The 16,257-nt window shown below is 33.1% G+C and overlaps 1 long non-coding RNA gene across 4 annotated transcripts; it reads left to right on the top strand.

The window, feature by feature from the left end:
- Nucleotides 1-1,843: 1,843 nt before the first annotated feature.
- On the top strand, nucleotides 1,844-2,838 carry LOC149238434 (uncharacterized). 4 transcript variants are annotated; one of them, XR_016245389.1, is made up of 3 exons: nucleotides 1,844-1,999; nucleotides 2,156-2,481; nucleotides 2,660-2,838. It is a non-coding gene; the product is annotated as an uncharacterized LOC149238434 (long non-coding RNA). The 4 variants fall into 4 exon arrangements; XR_016245387.1 differs by having other exon boundaries at nucleotides 2,655-2,838; XR_016245388.1 differs by having other exon boundaries at nucleotides 2,156-2,482; nucleotides 2,651-2,838.
- Nucleotides 2,839-16,257: the final 13,419 nt, after the last annotated feature.

Raw genomic sequence — 16,257 nt, 5'->3', positions numbered from 1 at the left:
GGATCCATTCATGATCATTTAGAATGGAGGCATGGAATAACACACTGGGTTGTATGGGATCTTGGTATCAATATACAAATGCTTCTGTTGTGGATAGAAGTGGATTACCTGAGGGAAACCAATCTTTTTAATGTGGCAGTTTCCCATGGCATTGGCCCATGGTATTTGACTTTGTTTTTTGAGCGAAAACAATAAAATAAAGTCTCTAAAGACTCAATCAAGCCTATAAAAGTGGATAGGAGAGTTATTTATCTATTTGGCTTTTGTTGTGAACTTGACAAGGCTAGTTCTACTTGATCCTAGGTATGAAAACCAGTGGGAGTAATTTGTGTAGTGGAACCATCTAGGATCTATGACTGTGCTTCAATATATTTAATCTCTTTGTTGATGGGCAGCCATACATGCCAAGGCATAGGTCTTGTGTGGGCATGTAATTTTGTTTCTATTTATTTACATAAAGAAGAGGTTGCATTCTTAGATCTTTATTGTGTTAGGTGTTTTTCTACAAGAATTTCATTCTAACACCTAGAGTGTACCATATCTGATTAAAATTTTGATGTTGGGATATTACAAGATTAAATCATGCAATATTTGCATGTTTGTGGAGCCCTATAAGCCAAGTAGACTTTCGTCATGGTTTTTCTAATATTTTGACAAAATTATCACCATTCAACAATGGGGTTAAGGTCCATTGCAATTTATTCTTTTTAAATGAAATAGTCAAGGAACACTACTTCCATAATTAAGGATAATTTGTATATGTTCAAAATATAGATCCAAATATGCATATACCAAATAAATCGCTAACATGCATGCATATAAGCATAGTAGTAATATTTCTCATAGTGTGTTTTTAATGAGAGATTAACAAAAAAAATATATTCCATCATTCCTAAAATAGCTTCATCTACAATATCCTCATCATCATATCCTAGTACGAAAGAAATAACCAAAATTGCTTCTCTAGAAGGCTTGGAGAAGACCCAAACTTCGAAAAGAAAGACAATTTCAAGAGGAGGGACTGCTTTTTAGGAGGTAATGAGACAATAGGTGTTTTACTTGAATTGTTATTGGAGTTTTAAATATTGTGAAGAGGGATTTTCAATGTTTTTAAGTATTTTTAGAAAGTATTGACATCTTGAAAATAGAAATAGAGATGTAGTTAGAGTAAAAATAATTGGGAAACAATCATGAGACATCATGGCTTACTGAGGAGGACATCATAGCTTGCTCAGAAAGATTTTTGAGTTTAGCACACTGATAAATAAATTCTAAAAAATGGCATTTTGTGAGGACAATAGCTTGGCAAGACCACAATAAGTGGGTGTCTAAGAGAAATTATAGCCACAATGCCTGAGTGTTTAAGAAAAATAACTCCTCTGAAATAGTACAGTGACACAAATAATACAGTGACTAATTGTCTCTTTAAAAGTGTATGTACATTATTTTTAAAAGCTAAATATGCTGGTATATTTTGCTTCTATTATGATAACAAATATCTTTTTATCTTTTGCCACCCAAAAAGAATAACTCCTCTGCCCCATTGCCCGAAGAAACCATAGTAGTTATGGCAAAGATTTGTTCTTCGCTAAAAAAGAATAACGCGCCTGCCCAATTGGGCGAATAAATATGAGTCTTTACATCTGTAAAGATGGCAAATAATTGTTTTTTTGGGCAGAGAAAGAATAACTCTTCTGCCCACTTGCGCGAATCTTTGTCACATCAGTAAATTGTGCAACTTTTTTTTTCTCTCCAAAAGAATAATTCGTCTGCCCAATAGGGCGTCCACAATATGTCATCCTCGTGACGCTAGTCTTTGCATGATTGATCATGTCATTCATATAAATTTAATACATGAAAACTTCAAAACTTGACCCTGGTTGTGAGTGTAGATGGTTTTCAAATCCGAGCTTGGAGTTCGCCTGCTTCTATATAAGGCAGGCTATGCCATTGTATTTCTCACCTCTTGCTTACGGAATTTGCCCTACTCCAGTTCTAGGTATGGTTGTATATTTCTAATCTGTGAGATATCATTAATTTGCTCATATTCTATGTCCACGTTAGGCGTTGATTCACAGTAACTTATCAATGTCCACGTTATGTATTGTTACAGTTTAGCAGATTGAGTTGAACTGAAGCCGTTTTTTTTTTGCAGAAGTGGGAATCTTGTTGCCTTCGAAGGCGTTCCAGTTTCAATATCCGTAAGCCAACAACATGAGCAATTTGCAACAAGCAGGGCGGAACTTCCGCGGCGATAACAACAAGGTCGACCGCAGGTGCAACAGCGGTGACCAGAACGTCATCGGCCCCAACACCAAGATCGACGGCAATCCCATCCTCGGCAACAACAGTGGCAACACCACCAACAGCGGCAACAAAATCAACAGCGGCAACAACAACATGGTGAACAGCAACAACACCGGCAAAGCTGCCAGCGGTAACAAAGTCAGCATCGGCTAGTAGAGCAACTTATAACACCAGGTAATGGCAACTTAATTAGACCAACTTTTATACCAAGTGCCTTTTGTTTTCCTCTCTAAAATTTATGCTCCGCTTTTGCTTCACTACTGCACTATATGCACAACTATGTCATCGTTAATGATTTTTGCATTAAAATTTCTTTTCCTTGGGTTAATTTTACATTGTCATTGCAGGGCAGGTATGGGAAAGAATAAATGCAGTCGAAGATTATCTGTTTATCTAAGACTGACTATGTGTTGATATATAGTTAGTTTAGAGTCAAATACTCTATTTACTTATAAATAGAAGAAGATGGACGCTGGTATATTGTAATTCTGATTTATGTATGAGCAAAACCAGGGTTACTTTGTTTTTTAATGATTTTATGGGCGGGTTGTGATATCTCCTACTAAGTAGTTAATTGAATAATTAATTAAATAAATAAATTAAATGAAAAATTATCCATCAAAACTAAATTTAAAGTATATATTCTTTTAAATGTATCTAATTAAATTTAATTAAATTTAAGTACACCTATTGTTACATATTTATAGATATGTAATTCAATGAAGTTTCCCACTAAACTATGCTGTCTTTCTTCATATTTCTTCACTGCAGTACATGCAGTTAAATATTTCTTCAGTAGTATACGCACAAATATGTCACGGTTCATGATTTCTCTTACTTTTTATCCACACAAAGGCTTTATTAATTTCTTTTCTTTTGGTTTTTGTTAAGTACAATATTATTGCATGCCAAGAATAGGAAAGAATAAATGCAGTAGAAGATTATCTGTTTATCTAAGACTAACTATGTATTGATATATAGTTAGTTTACAGCCAAATACTCTATTTACTTATAAATAGAAGAAGATGGAAGCCCGTATATTGTAATTCTGATTTATGTATGAGAAAAACCTACCTGCTTGGTTACTTTGTTTTAATGATTTTATGGTAGGGTAGTGATATCTCCCAATAAGTAGTTAATTGAATAATTAAATAAATAAACAAATTAAATAAAAAATTATCAATCAAAATTAAATTTAATGTATATATTCATTTAAATGTATCTAATTAAATTTAAGTGTACCTATTGTTACTTATTTATAGATATTTATGTGATATCTTGTTTCATATTTATAGATATTTATGTGATATCTTGCTTCATATTTCTTCAGTGCAGTACAAGTTAAATATTTCTTCACTGTAGTATATGCACTAATATCTCATGGTTCATGATTTCCCTTTCTTTTTGGTCTACACAAAGGTGTCATCGATTTCTTTTCCTTTAGTTTTGGTTAAGTACATTATTATTGCATGGCAGGTATGGGAAAGAATAAATGTTGTGCAAGATTATCGATTTATCTAGGACTGACTCTGTGTTGATATACAGTTAGTTTAGAACCAAATGGTACACTCGTTTAATGTAATTTAGATTTATGTATTAGGTATTAGCAAACTATCTTTGTGGTTATTCTGTTTTAGTGCTTTTGATAGTTTGGTTGTCATACTTTTCGAATTTATTTAACTAATGAAATAAATAAATTAAATCAAAAATTATCAATCAAAATTAAATTAGATATTCCTTTAAATGTAACTATTTACTAAGCATGGTTTTATTACATTCTCTAATATCATTTTTTATATGTTGATAGCCAAGTTTATTTTTTATATCTTGATAGCCAATTTTATTTTGCAAATGTTATTTTTTTATAAAAAAGTTACTTATAAAGTTATTTTAAAATATATTATATTCAAAAATATTTGAAAAATGTGTGTTAAATTTTTCCTTTATCATTGAAAATGACATTTATAGTTATTAAAATTATTGGAAAAACTTTACAAGACATCTTAATTGGCAAATTGTGGTCTAGTAGTTCACTTCTTATAAAAATTTGAAAACATGTATATTTGTGTATTTTTTTTAATATTTGCACTACAAATCACAAGAGACCAATTTTAAGTCCTTTCCAGCTCAACCACAACCACAATGCTTGATCCATAGTTTGTGGACAAAATTGAACCCTTGATCTCTCAATATGAAAGGTGCTTTAACATGGAGCTATGTGTATTCAATATGAAAGGTGCTTTAACATGGAGCTATGTGTATTCAATATGAAAGGTGCTTTAACATGGAGCTATGTGTATTTGTGTACTTTCACAAGTTGCCTTTGGAATTAAAACCTCTCACATATTTCTCTTGGTCATTTTTTAACTATGAAAATTGGTTTCTACATATTAATATTTTATTTTATTTTTGGTTGATAAATTGTGTTGATATTCATATAATTGTTTTTCTTTTTATATAATTTTATGATCATAACCCCATTTATTTGTAATTATACTTAAATATATATTGAAAAACTGAATATCCTATGTACTCACCTACATCGAATTTACCGTACAACTAGGGTAATTGCTCCATGGATTGTGGCCAAGGGCTCTCTAAATTTCTCACATTATGCATGAATCTATCAATCTAATCATTAATAAATACCTAACTTTTATGAGACTAGTTTCCTCTTTAACTCCAATGTCACCAGTCCCATGTTTTAGAATTATATTTAACTCTAAACATGACTTACTAATTGAAATCCTAATCTGTTTTAATGAAAAATTATTGGACTTTTCAAATTAGCAACAAAGGTATTTTTAGTTTCTAGTACCTTAATGTTGAGGCTTTCTTAGTTATCAATCAAAAGTCATCAATTACTAAAGGACATTTGAAATGTGTTCTCATCTTTTATGTTGAATAAAATGTAAGACGTTTGTTTCTTAATGTTTTCATGGTCTTTAACCAACTCTCTAAGTGTTCCTAACTTGTATTTTGAATAGCTTTTGATTTCTCGCAATGGTTGATATAATTGAAACTAAGCTTTTGGTATTTCAATTAGAGTCAATATTTTGAATTTCCTACAAACAATTAGACATATTTATTGTTGAAATAATCGTCCTTATTTATTTTAGAAAGCTCTATATGCTTCAATGCAATAATCATGCATCCTAACGCAACCTACGTATCAACAATATGTCAACGATTAAAAAGTACATATATATATATATATATATATATATATATATATATATATATATATATAGCCAATTGGGTTTATCTTAGAAGTTTGGGAAGAATGGTTGTTATTTGAGCTAGCTAAGTTCAACTCCATGAGAATGACATGATGGTGAAAAATATTGTTGTAATGGCTATGTTCCTATGAATATTGTCGTATTGACCCTCAATCTTCCCCTTTTGGTGAGAGAGAGGATGATTTCCCTTGAATATATATATGTATGTATGAATGTATGTATGTATGTATGTATGTATGTATGTATGTATGTATGTATATGTATGTGTATGTGTATGTATTTAAGCCATAGTTTCCCTTACAACTAAGACCAATTATTTACCATCTTGGCCCTTACATGCTCTCTTAGGTGCATCTCCTTCGTCAAATGGATCTTGTATATATGTAGATTTATTTCTCAATGTTTAATGACTCATTATGTTCTCAAACTCAATTCAATTTTGTTATAAACCACTATTTTCATTTGTTTGTTATCCACAAAATTATTAAGTATATCTCTAGCAGCTTCAAGCTTTCTAACAACTCTAAATGCTTTCAAGTTTACGGTTTAGGGTTTACACTCTTTCCTAGCTTACTTATACACATAAAGAGGCACCCTAATACATTATGTTGTGGACACAATGCACTTGAATGAATGGATTGCTTAATTTCGGCAACAACTTATAGTAGCAGTCAATAAGTATAATGTGTATTAATAATCGAGATTGCTACAAATTCACACTTTAGCTAAATATGAAAATCCCACTATACTGATTATCCTACCTATAGCTCTAACATCAAATTAAATTAAGGTCAAATACATAGGTTCTTCTCCTTGGAAAGTGTTATTGTTTTAAGTTATATTGAAGCAACACTATATGGAAACTAGCTCATTTATTAATATGAATTACATATATATTAAGTTCATAGATATCTATATTTATCCATACCCTAAATATAGATTTATCTCATATAAGAAGTGTAATAAAACTTGAATGAATGTAAATCTAACTTATTGAATAATTTCCACTGAATTAAATGTGTTATTTATTAAAGGTAATGAGTGCTTTCTAAGAGTATCAAATTTATCATTCATTTATTATATCATGCTTTCTCCCTTTAGATTTGAAGAGGAAACCATCAATGTATTTTACTTCACATCTTAGTTACAATTATGTAGGGTAACCAATTCACCTTGAAATGTTTTGAGATTTAATGGAACCACACTATTCATATGTTCTTTACTTTACAATGTTAAGTTATAAAATGGAGGTATGGTTTGTTAGGATTCTTCTTCTTGGAACATTGCTTATTTCATGCTTATCACTTCTATCACTATTTCCTAAATTGATATGGTTAAGTTTGGAGAAGCATCAACCATTATTAAAAGGGATCGAAGAAGTTTGAGTATTACTTGTATGAGTCTTATCAAGAGGTTTCCCCATGCAGTCCTTATTAACAATAATATGTAAATAATTATCTTTGATATGGGTATTTTTGGAGTTAGTTACCCTTCCACTCATTATGGAGCATGCTTCAATGCCTATTGTGTTGTTTTTCAATGTCAAATGGTGCTCATTAGTCAAGGTTACCAAGTCACCTTTTTGTGGTGTTATTACATGTTTAAGGGAAGTATAAAATTCTTCTTTGGTCCTTGTTGACCTTTTGTGTCTCCTATGCAAGTTGTACCACATGAGTTCATTCATTTACATCATATCTTGATCTATTTCTTGTTGATTGACGGGGGATACATTAAGGATCTCCTTTGATGGATATTCTCCTTAGTGGTAGGCTTCCACCTAGTTCACAATGCGTTTACCACTTTGGCTCATAATAGGAAAAATCTATCAATGTTCAATGTGAACACATTTATTCACTCTCTCTTGATTGTACTAGGTACCTTTCAGACCATTTTCATCATTGGAGGCTCCCCTAGCATGTGTTAATTACATGAATCAATGATTAGTAAGGAGAGGGTTTCTACCATGCTCGCGATTAGCACATTTATTCACATGTTATAGATTCATACCATCAAGGTTGAGTAGAAGATCTTGAGATAGGCACATCTAACTCTTATATGGAACCCTTCCTAAGACAAATTTGGAGTTATGTATGATTTTATGTACATTGAGGGATATTGTGGGGCATGTCCCTTCTCTATGTTTATAGTCTTGGTAATGTATTCTATGACATAGATCAATGTTGGATTTTGATCATGGTTATGATTTTTAATTTCTTACATGGATCCACTATGTATGCCTTCAGGTCATATATTATCATTTCATGTTACCATGAATAACCATATCAACTGAGGGGAAGATCCATCTAAGGAGTGCCTTAATGTGGACCACATCAATGATCATCCACTAGACTGAGAGATTATGCAAATGGATGAAATCATGAGGTATAATTGATGGAGGGATGACCGAAGCAAAAGGTCCACAATGAATGAAGATAGAAAACTAAAGTTTAAACTTCCCTTAAACATGTAAAACATGAAACAAAAGAGACTTGATAGCATTTATGAATGAGCACCATGTGATATTGTACAATAATTCAAAAGGCATTGAGGCATTCAGCAAAATGACTAGAAGAGTAACTAGCTCCAAAATTTCCTAGATCAATTGAGTATATCAGTTGTCATATATTATGTAAATTAATATGATTAATTTTTAACATTTAATTTTCAATATCTCTACATAATAATTACTTTGGGAGGAAAGGAAATTGAGCTTATAGGTATCCAAACAAAACACTCTAAAGTGATAAGCTCTAATGAAATGACAAAATTACTCAAAAATGGGCACCAAGGTGTTGAAAATGCAGCAAGAAAATATAGTTTTGACTTTTCCTTGGTCAAACTAGATTAAAATTATAATTTTTATTTCAGTAGAATACTTGGAGTTAGTTAACTGAGGTAACATGGAAATTTTCACTCAGTTAACTCATTTAATTCAAGCTGGGGAAGCTTGAGTTGAGTGCTACATGATTGATTGCTAATTTGTAGAAATCTATTTCAGTTAATTTTAGTTATTGTCAATTTAACTTGTTCTAATAGTTAGAAGAACTAGTGGAGGTCAATTTGTGGAAGTGGAATTTCAATAACACTCAGTGATCAAGTATTTGACTGATCAATCAACCCAACATAATTGTCGCATGCAGAGATTTCGAGTTACCTAGTTTAGATGGAGATTCCAATGCAGTGTACTATCAGTTGTAGTATATTCCAATGTGTACAGGTGGTGCATGTAGTCAAAGAATGACCTAAGGTTATTGCGCAATTCCAAAGTGTTAAATTCTTAAAAAATAGGGGCAATTTCCAAAGGGAACAACCTGAGGAAATAAGAGATTGGGAAGGCCTGGAACTAGCTAAGTGTTGGCTAGTTAGTCTATTAGAAAGGGTGCTAAACTATACACTTGCAAGGTGTTCTCTAGCTTGAGAAAGCATTGTATTTCTTCTCTATTCTCTGATTAATAAAATATAGATAGTAAGCAGTTTTGAGCAGTTTCTTTCCCATAGATAAATCTTTGTGTATGCGTGATGTTTCATTTTTAATGTCTATGATTCTTCTTTTAGATGGTGAATAAACTTCCACAGATCAATAAAGTAGCTTCAATTCTTTTGATTTAGCAAATTTCATGAGCAATATTGAATCTACACATTAATTTCTAGACAAGGTGTAATGGCATAATTAAATTCATTAAATCTTCAAATGTAAATTTAATCTATGTCAAGGGTATTCATATAGTTGTCAACCTACATGTCAAGGTATTTGGAGTAATGCCTGAGGCTCTTCCGCCTTATCAAGATCATGACCATGTTATTCATTTGCAGCCGAGAAGTGTGCCAAAGATGAATGAAGAAGGGAAAACCATACTAAAAGTATAAAAATCCTTGAAATGAGGATTAAGGAGCCAAGTAGCCCAACAATTTTGGACTAGACCATCAAAATGAAGAACCTACCAATAGAAGAGATGACATGGGAAGGAGAGGTATTATTATAGAGTCATTATAAATTAGTCTATTTTTGACGATAATTCTTATTTGAAGTTGAGAGGCATGTTTGGTATGTAAACTGACATGGATATTCCACTGGAAAGCTCATCAAAACAAATATGATAATATTATATTAAAAATATGAGATTCTACACTATTAAAGTTTTATTAAAATTTAACATCTATAGATAACAGTAATTAATGCACGCATGCAAATGCAATTTATGCATAAAAATAGAGAATGAAAAAATAATCTCACTCACAGACATAAGAGATAAGATATGCTCTCTAGGAAACCCTTTCGGGAGAAAACCCAGCTGGAAGTTGAGGTTTCTTCACTCTTTTTCTCTGTCTGCAAATATGGCTACATGTACAAAGAAGTAATTTTTGTGGCATGTGGGCTGCTACAATGCACATATCCTCTTTGTGTTCTCTATCTCTTATCTCTCATGGCTATCTTTGATCAAATATGGAACAAAAGTCTCTCGAAAGAAATGGAATACCTGTTCCTCCTAGAGGCATGCTTATAACACAGTCTGATAGCCTACTAGAGATTAATTTTGACTACATCAATTCTTAAGTAGAGTTACAATATAGATTTTCCTATAGTATTTTATATCATAATCACATGGATAACCCATTTTACATGCATAATGGTTGATGATGTGGCATCCTCCTGAAATATAGGTTTAAAAACAGGAAGGTCAATTTCTGAGTGGCATAAATTTTTCATACAAGCTATGATTAGCGTGCTTCTTATGTCATTGGAAATATATCTATGTATAAAATAGAATGAAATTGTGCATCACAAAAGCGACAAATTTTTACACCCAAAAAGTGTCATATGATGCCTCAAAATTCTCCCAGAAGATTTCAGAACCTATTTTTCCAAACTGGGAACCACTAGTAAAAACAGTCCTGTGATCTGATTCCTCCACCTTTTCCACTCTAAATGGATAGATATGGATGAAAAAAAAATATAAGGATCCAATCTAGATCACATCTCCCCATTTTTGGAGGATTTTGTTCCCAAAAAAGGTTCTACTGAATGATGTGAGAAAATATTTCCTCCACCTTCTCTCTGATGTATCATTTAGCTTTTGTAAGTTGTCCCTTCAATCTAATCTGACAAAGGTCATGCTGCCCCTATCTTGTAGTTCTATACCTCTTCTATAAAAATGTATCTCCTGTCAACTCTAGATGAGCATGTGGTGTGAAATCCTCCACAAAATGTAGGACCTGTTCCTCTTCCTAATCTAGCATAGAAGGCTCATAGATTTTCAAATTATCTACATTCGCAACTGAGAAAATGTGCATATATGGTGGTAAACTGAGTTGATAGGCATTATCACCCACCTTTTCCACTATCTCAAAAAGGCCATACCTCAGTATCTTGATTTTCTAACTAGGCCCCTACAACCTCTCCTTGTTCAATTGTAACCATACTTTGTCTCCCACAGTGAATGAATTATCTATTCTGTGTTGGTCATGCTTGGCCTTATACTTCTCCTATGAATTTTCTTGTATTTCTTGTACATCTAGATGGATCTGCTTGATCTTCTATCTAAAATTTTCATCCCTCAAAGCATCTCCTCTAAGATCATCCCTCACTCCTTGTTTTTCATATGCAATATCCATAGGTGAAGGTGGAAAATATCCAAAACAAGTCTCAAATGGGGACTTTCCTATAGAATTGTGGACAACTTCGTTGTAAGAATGGTGTATATATACTAGATTTTCATCCTAGGTCTTCAAATGTTTATGGTTGTATCCCCTCAGAAGTTGCAACAAATTCTTGTTGACTACTTCCATCTTCCATCTGTCTGTGGATGGAATGCTTTAGATACTTTCAAATTTGTTTCCATCTTCTCCCACATTGTAATCCAGAATGCACTGAGAAATCTTGTATCCTTGTTTAAAATGGTGCTCCTTGGTATCCAAAAGTGCAACCAAACCCGTCCAAAGAATAAGTTTACTTCTTATTGTCCACTGATGGTGTTTTTAGAGGGAATCACAACACACATCTTGTTGAATATGTCAACTACCATGAACAAGTAGTCAATTGCCTTCCTGGTTGTCGATAAAACTCCCACAAAGTCCATGGAAATTATTCCCAAGGACGAGTAGGTATAGGTATGGGATGGTATAGACCATGTTTCCTCTTGTTAGGTTTACTTGTAAAAAAAATCATGCATCCTCCTATGAACCTAGCTACCTGCTCTTGCATCTTCGGCCAATACACATGCCTCTGCAAGTTAGCCACAGTTTTCTCTACACCAAAGTTCCTTGCAACCTTGGAGGTGTGAGCCTCTCTGATCAGCTGCAATCCCTCACCTTTAGGAACACATAGCTTATCCAACATGTCGAGTAACCCATCCTGAAGATGGCAGCCAACGTGATATCTCCATCATGCTCATGACTCTGACTCTACAACTACTAATACTCCTCCTTGAAGTCCTCATTTTCGTAGACCTTTGGATGTTAAATGATGCATGTGCACATGACGCCTTTCCTACGCCATTTAAATATGAGATGTTGGAAAATGTTGGTAGATAGGAAGCTTATTAATTTGCTGATAAATTCTTTAGATACCATCATATGAATATTAATAAAGAGCATCAATATAAGACTACCTTTCCAATGGAGTGGGGATGTTTTCAATACATAGTTATCCCATTCAAATTGAAGAATGCACATGCTATTTTCTCGCACGTTGTGGTTGCAACATTTAAGTAATTTATTCATAAGTTCTTGGAAGTTTACCTGGATGATTGGAATGTGTTTAGTTTGTTGAAGAAGAATATTGAGGTGCTCTAGCTAATGCTAGACATGTGTAAACAACTATAAATTTCATTAAATATAAATAAATATATATTGTTTTCACCTTTTGATATTTTGTTGGGACATGTCGTTTGCAAGCAATCCTTACTGGTGGATCCTACTAAGGTTATTGTGATAATGGGCCCGCGACTACCCACATTAGTATGAAAACTATGGTATACCTTGCGTTATGTAGGTTAATATCAGAAGTTTATCGAGGGATACACTCAAATCACTGCTCCTATGGAAACATTGTTGAAGAAAGGAACCAATTTTTAGTGTAATGATGAACGTTATAAATATTTAGACACATTGAATGGGAAGATAGTGATGCCACCAATTTTGGTATTACCAAATTGGGAGAAGGTGTTCCAAGTGCATGTCAATTCTTCATTGATTGCACTACATGTGTTCTTAACCCAACCTGAGGAGTGAGAGATTGATCATCCAATTTGTTGTGCAAGAATGAAGGTATCAGTAGTTGAACATAACTATACCATGACAAAAATAGAATGATTGGCATTGGCATATACATTTAAAACATTTATGCATTAGTTTATGTGCAATAACTTTAAATTGTACACGGATCATTCTACACTAAAGGAGCTCATAAACAAGCTTTTGTTGGAGGGGGGAGAATAATTTGCAGATGGGTACTCTATTTCCATGAATATGATTTTCAAGTGGTTTTCAATCCTAGTAAAGAAAATGTAGGACCCAATCATTTGTCGTAGTTGACATTGAGAGACAATGCAAAAATTTTGGAGGAAAATCTACTAGATGCACAGCTTTTTTCTATGACCTTATTGGATGAACATTTTGTAAAAATTACAAGATTTCTAAATAAAAAGATGGAAGTAGATGACTATTCTATGGCAAAAAAAAATAATTAGTGGTAAACATGGCTGACTACTAGTAAATTGCAACTTCCCTATATAAGTTAGGCGCATATGGAATTTTGTCTAGGTGTGTAATGGAGCATGAATGACTTATGATTTTAACAGAAGCACATATAAGTGTCGTAGGAGGACACTATGCAGGATGGGCCACAACATAGAAGATATTCTACACAGTACTATGGTGGTCCACTCTACATACTAATGTCGAGTTTTGTATGACCTATGATGTATGCCAGTGAGTAGGGAAGCCTTCTCAAAGAGACAACATGCCTTTGGCACTCCAGTTCACTTTGAAGCCATTACATAAACTGGAAATTGATTTCTTAGGCCCAATCTACCCACCCATAAGAATAAATAGAACACAATACATATTCACTATGACTGATTATCTAACTAGATGGGAGGAAGTCACACTAGTCAAAAATTCCAATGTAGAGACAACTGCACATTTTTTGTTTGACAACATAGTGACCAGATTTGAGCATCCAAGAATTCTCATGAGTGACCAAGGCACTCAACTCTTGAAAATAATAATTTTGGTACTGATAAAGGACTTTCATATCTATCATTAAAAAAATACTAGATATCATCCACAGGCTAATGGTATAGTGGAGGCATTTAATAAAGTATTGGAGACAATGCTTGCTAAGGTATGCAATGTATAGTGAAATGACTCGGATTTAAGGATACCAATAACTTTGTGGGTGTCAAGGACCCCTTATAAGATGTTTACCAAACAAACACCATTCTAGTTAGTTTATGAGCAGGAGGTTATAATGCCAATGGAGTTTTTGTTGCCACGTTTTCACATTGTAGTAGCCACACAACTTACAGAATCTGGAGCAGTGGAGCAAAGGTTACATCAATTACTATAGCTACCTTTCACCAATATCCATCTTTCACCAATATGTGGAGAAATCTAGAGAGAGTGTGTGGCATGATGGAAGGGTTAAAACCAAGACTTTTCATCTAGGAGATTTAGTACTGCTATTTGACAAAAAAAATTATAGTACCGATGCAAATTTCAAATGCGTTGGATTCGACCATACAACATCTAAGATGTGATGGATGGGGGTGAAACACAATTGGAGAATTTGGATGGTATCTTGTGAGAGGGATTTTTCAATAGGATTTGGTTGAAGTTGTATTGGAACAAATGAGCTCCTGTGCACCAATTGTGAAAAGACAAATTTCATTCTACTATTTTGCAAATAAATAAAGTATATTGATTGGGGTCTACAAAAGATTTTTGTTTTTTCTGTTTCAAGTTAGTAGTCAACAATTATTTTTGTTTCTCAAGAGTAAAAATTAGTAATGCACTGTGTACAAGTGTAGAACATTGCACACCAGGGGAAGTGTCGCATATTATTGATGTAAGACTAGACAATGTGCAATGTTGGGAACTATCCTATTTCAAATAATTTTACATGCATAAGTGAAGCGCTAATGGAACATTAGAGATTAATCTGATCTATGGTGCAACATTTGATGAGTGTCATAGCTAGAGTCGCATTAATGACAATTCTAATATAGTTGGATGACTAATGAACTTGCCAAAAACTAGGAGACAAGAACTTGTTGTTATAACCCTATTTACCATTCCATTATCATGAGAAAAACTCAAGCTAAAGTTACCTCAATTACTAGCTAGAATCCATCCCCTTTCATATTTTCTTTTACTTATTTGAGACTTATTCTAGGGGTGAAATTACATAATTGATCAATTTATCGTAATTATTTTGCCAAAATATTATAATTATGAGATAATGATTATTTCATAATTGACAACAATTGACAAAAATATCATAATTGAGAAAAAGGTTTCTAGAGGATTAATTTCCTAAGGAGATCAACCTGACCCACTTGTGATGAGTTGGCTAGCGGTCCATTATTGTAGAATTTTCCTAACTTATCAAGCCCCTAGGTGTCTAGATACATTCTCTCAGAGGACAAAATGAACCTATATAATCTCACAAAGAGGAAAGGGTGAAATATCTAGTATCCATATTATAGTGTGAGAGTTCTACTATATTAGGAGAAGGAGACCTTGCTACAAGATTGAGGAAAGGATCTCATTTGTTGATGGGATACATTTGTATCTATTTTTTCATTAATTCAAGTGAATGTTCCTTCCTATAAAATTTGAATGCTTAATATATTATTCATGTTTATGTTCATTTGTTTAAGTTGACGGTCCTCTATAGAAGGCCATTTGTGCTTTTTATTTGGTGGTGTTTGTGTACATGTTCTAGATCTATTCTAGAGGACATGACCTCCTATTCTATTTAGGGTGACAATATCTCCATCTGACTCGACCTTTGTAACAAATCTGTGAGGATATGAGGTTCAACTCAAACCATAAATAGAGCATATAAGTGTGTATGATTAGTTGGATTGATTGGTTTGTTGTAACCCTAGAGACAACCTCTAGTTGAAGGAGGTCAACACTAAGGACATCTATAAATAGATAAATATTTTAGTTATAAGGCAAGAGGAGAAGAATGGTTGGAGAGAAATATTATGAGTGTCGTAATGATTTCTCTAATTCTAAAACCTATCTTTCAAAACCAGAATGAGCATGAACAATGAGGAATGAAGATTTTAAATTAAAGAGGTGGTTAGTGGAAAAATAAAGGAAAACAAGGTTTTAGCTCAGGCACTGAAGAATCTAAACCTCAACTATGTCGAAGGAATGATGATAAGAACAAGAAGTTGTGAGTGAATTTGTGGAATGTGGAGCACCTATACAGGGTTTTTAAATCAAGAAATTAAGCACCAACAAGTAAATTCCAAATCATTAATTCAAATAACCCAACTGCATCTTATTGGAAATACTGAGAGAGGGGGGAGAATCAGTATTCCTTTTCAATTGATATTTTTACCAGTTAAATCCTTTATATTTAGAACACAAAATGAACAATAGGAATAAATTCTTTTATTAATATAATCTTTACAATAAACCAGATATAATATATATAAGGCTCCAATCTATTGCCAAGCACCAACTTGTTATTTTG

The sequence above is a fragment of the Pinus tabuliformis genome, chromosome 8 (genome assembly GCF_031772625.1).
Source record: "Pinus tabuliformis cultivar Carrire ecotype Pingquan chromosome 8, CPIR1, whole genome shotgun sequence".
Lineage (NCBI taxonomy): Eukaryota > Viridiplantae > Streptophyta > Pinopsida > Pinales > Pinaceae > Pinus > Pinus tabuliformis.
This window is presented reverse-complemented; position numbering and strand designations above follow the sequence as displayed.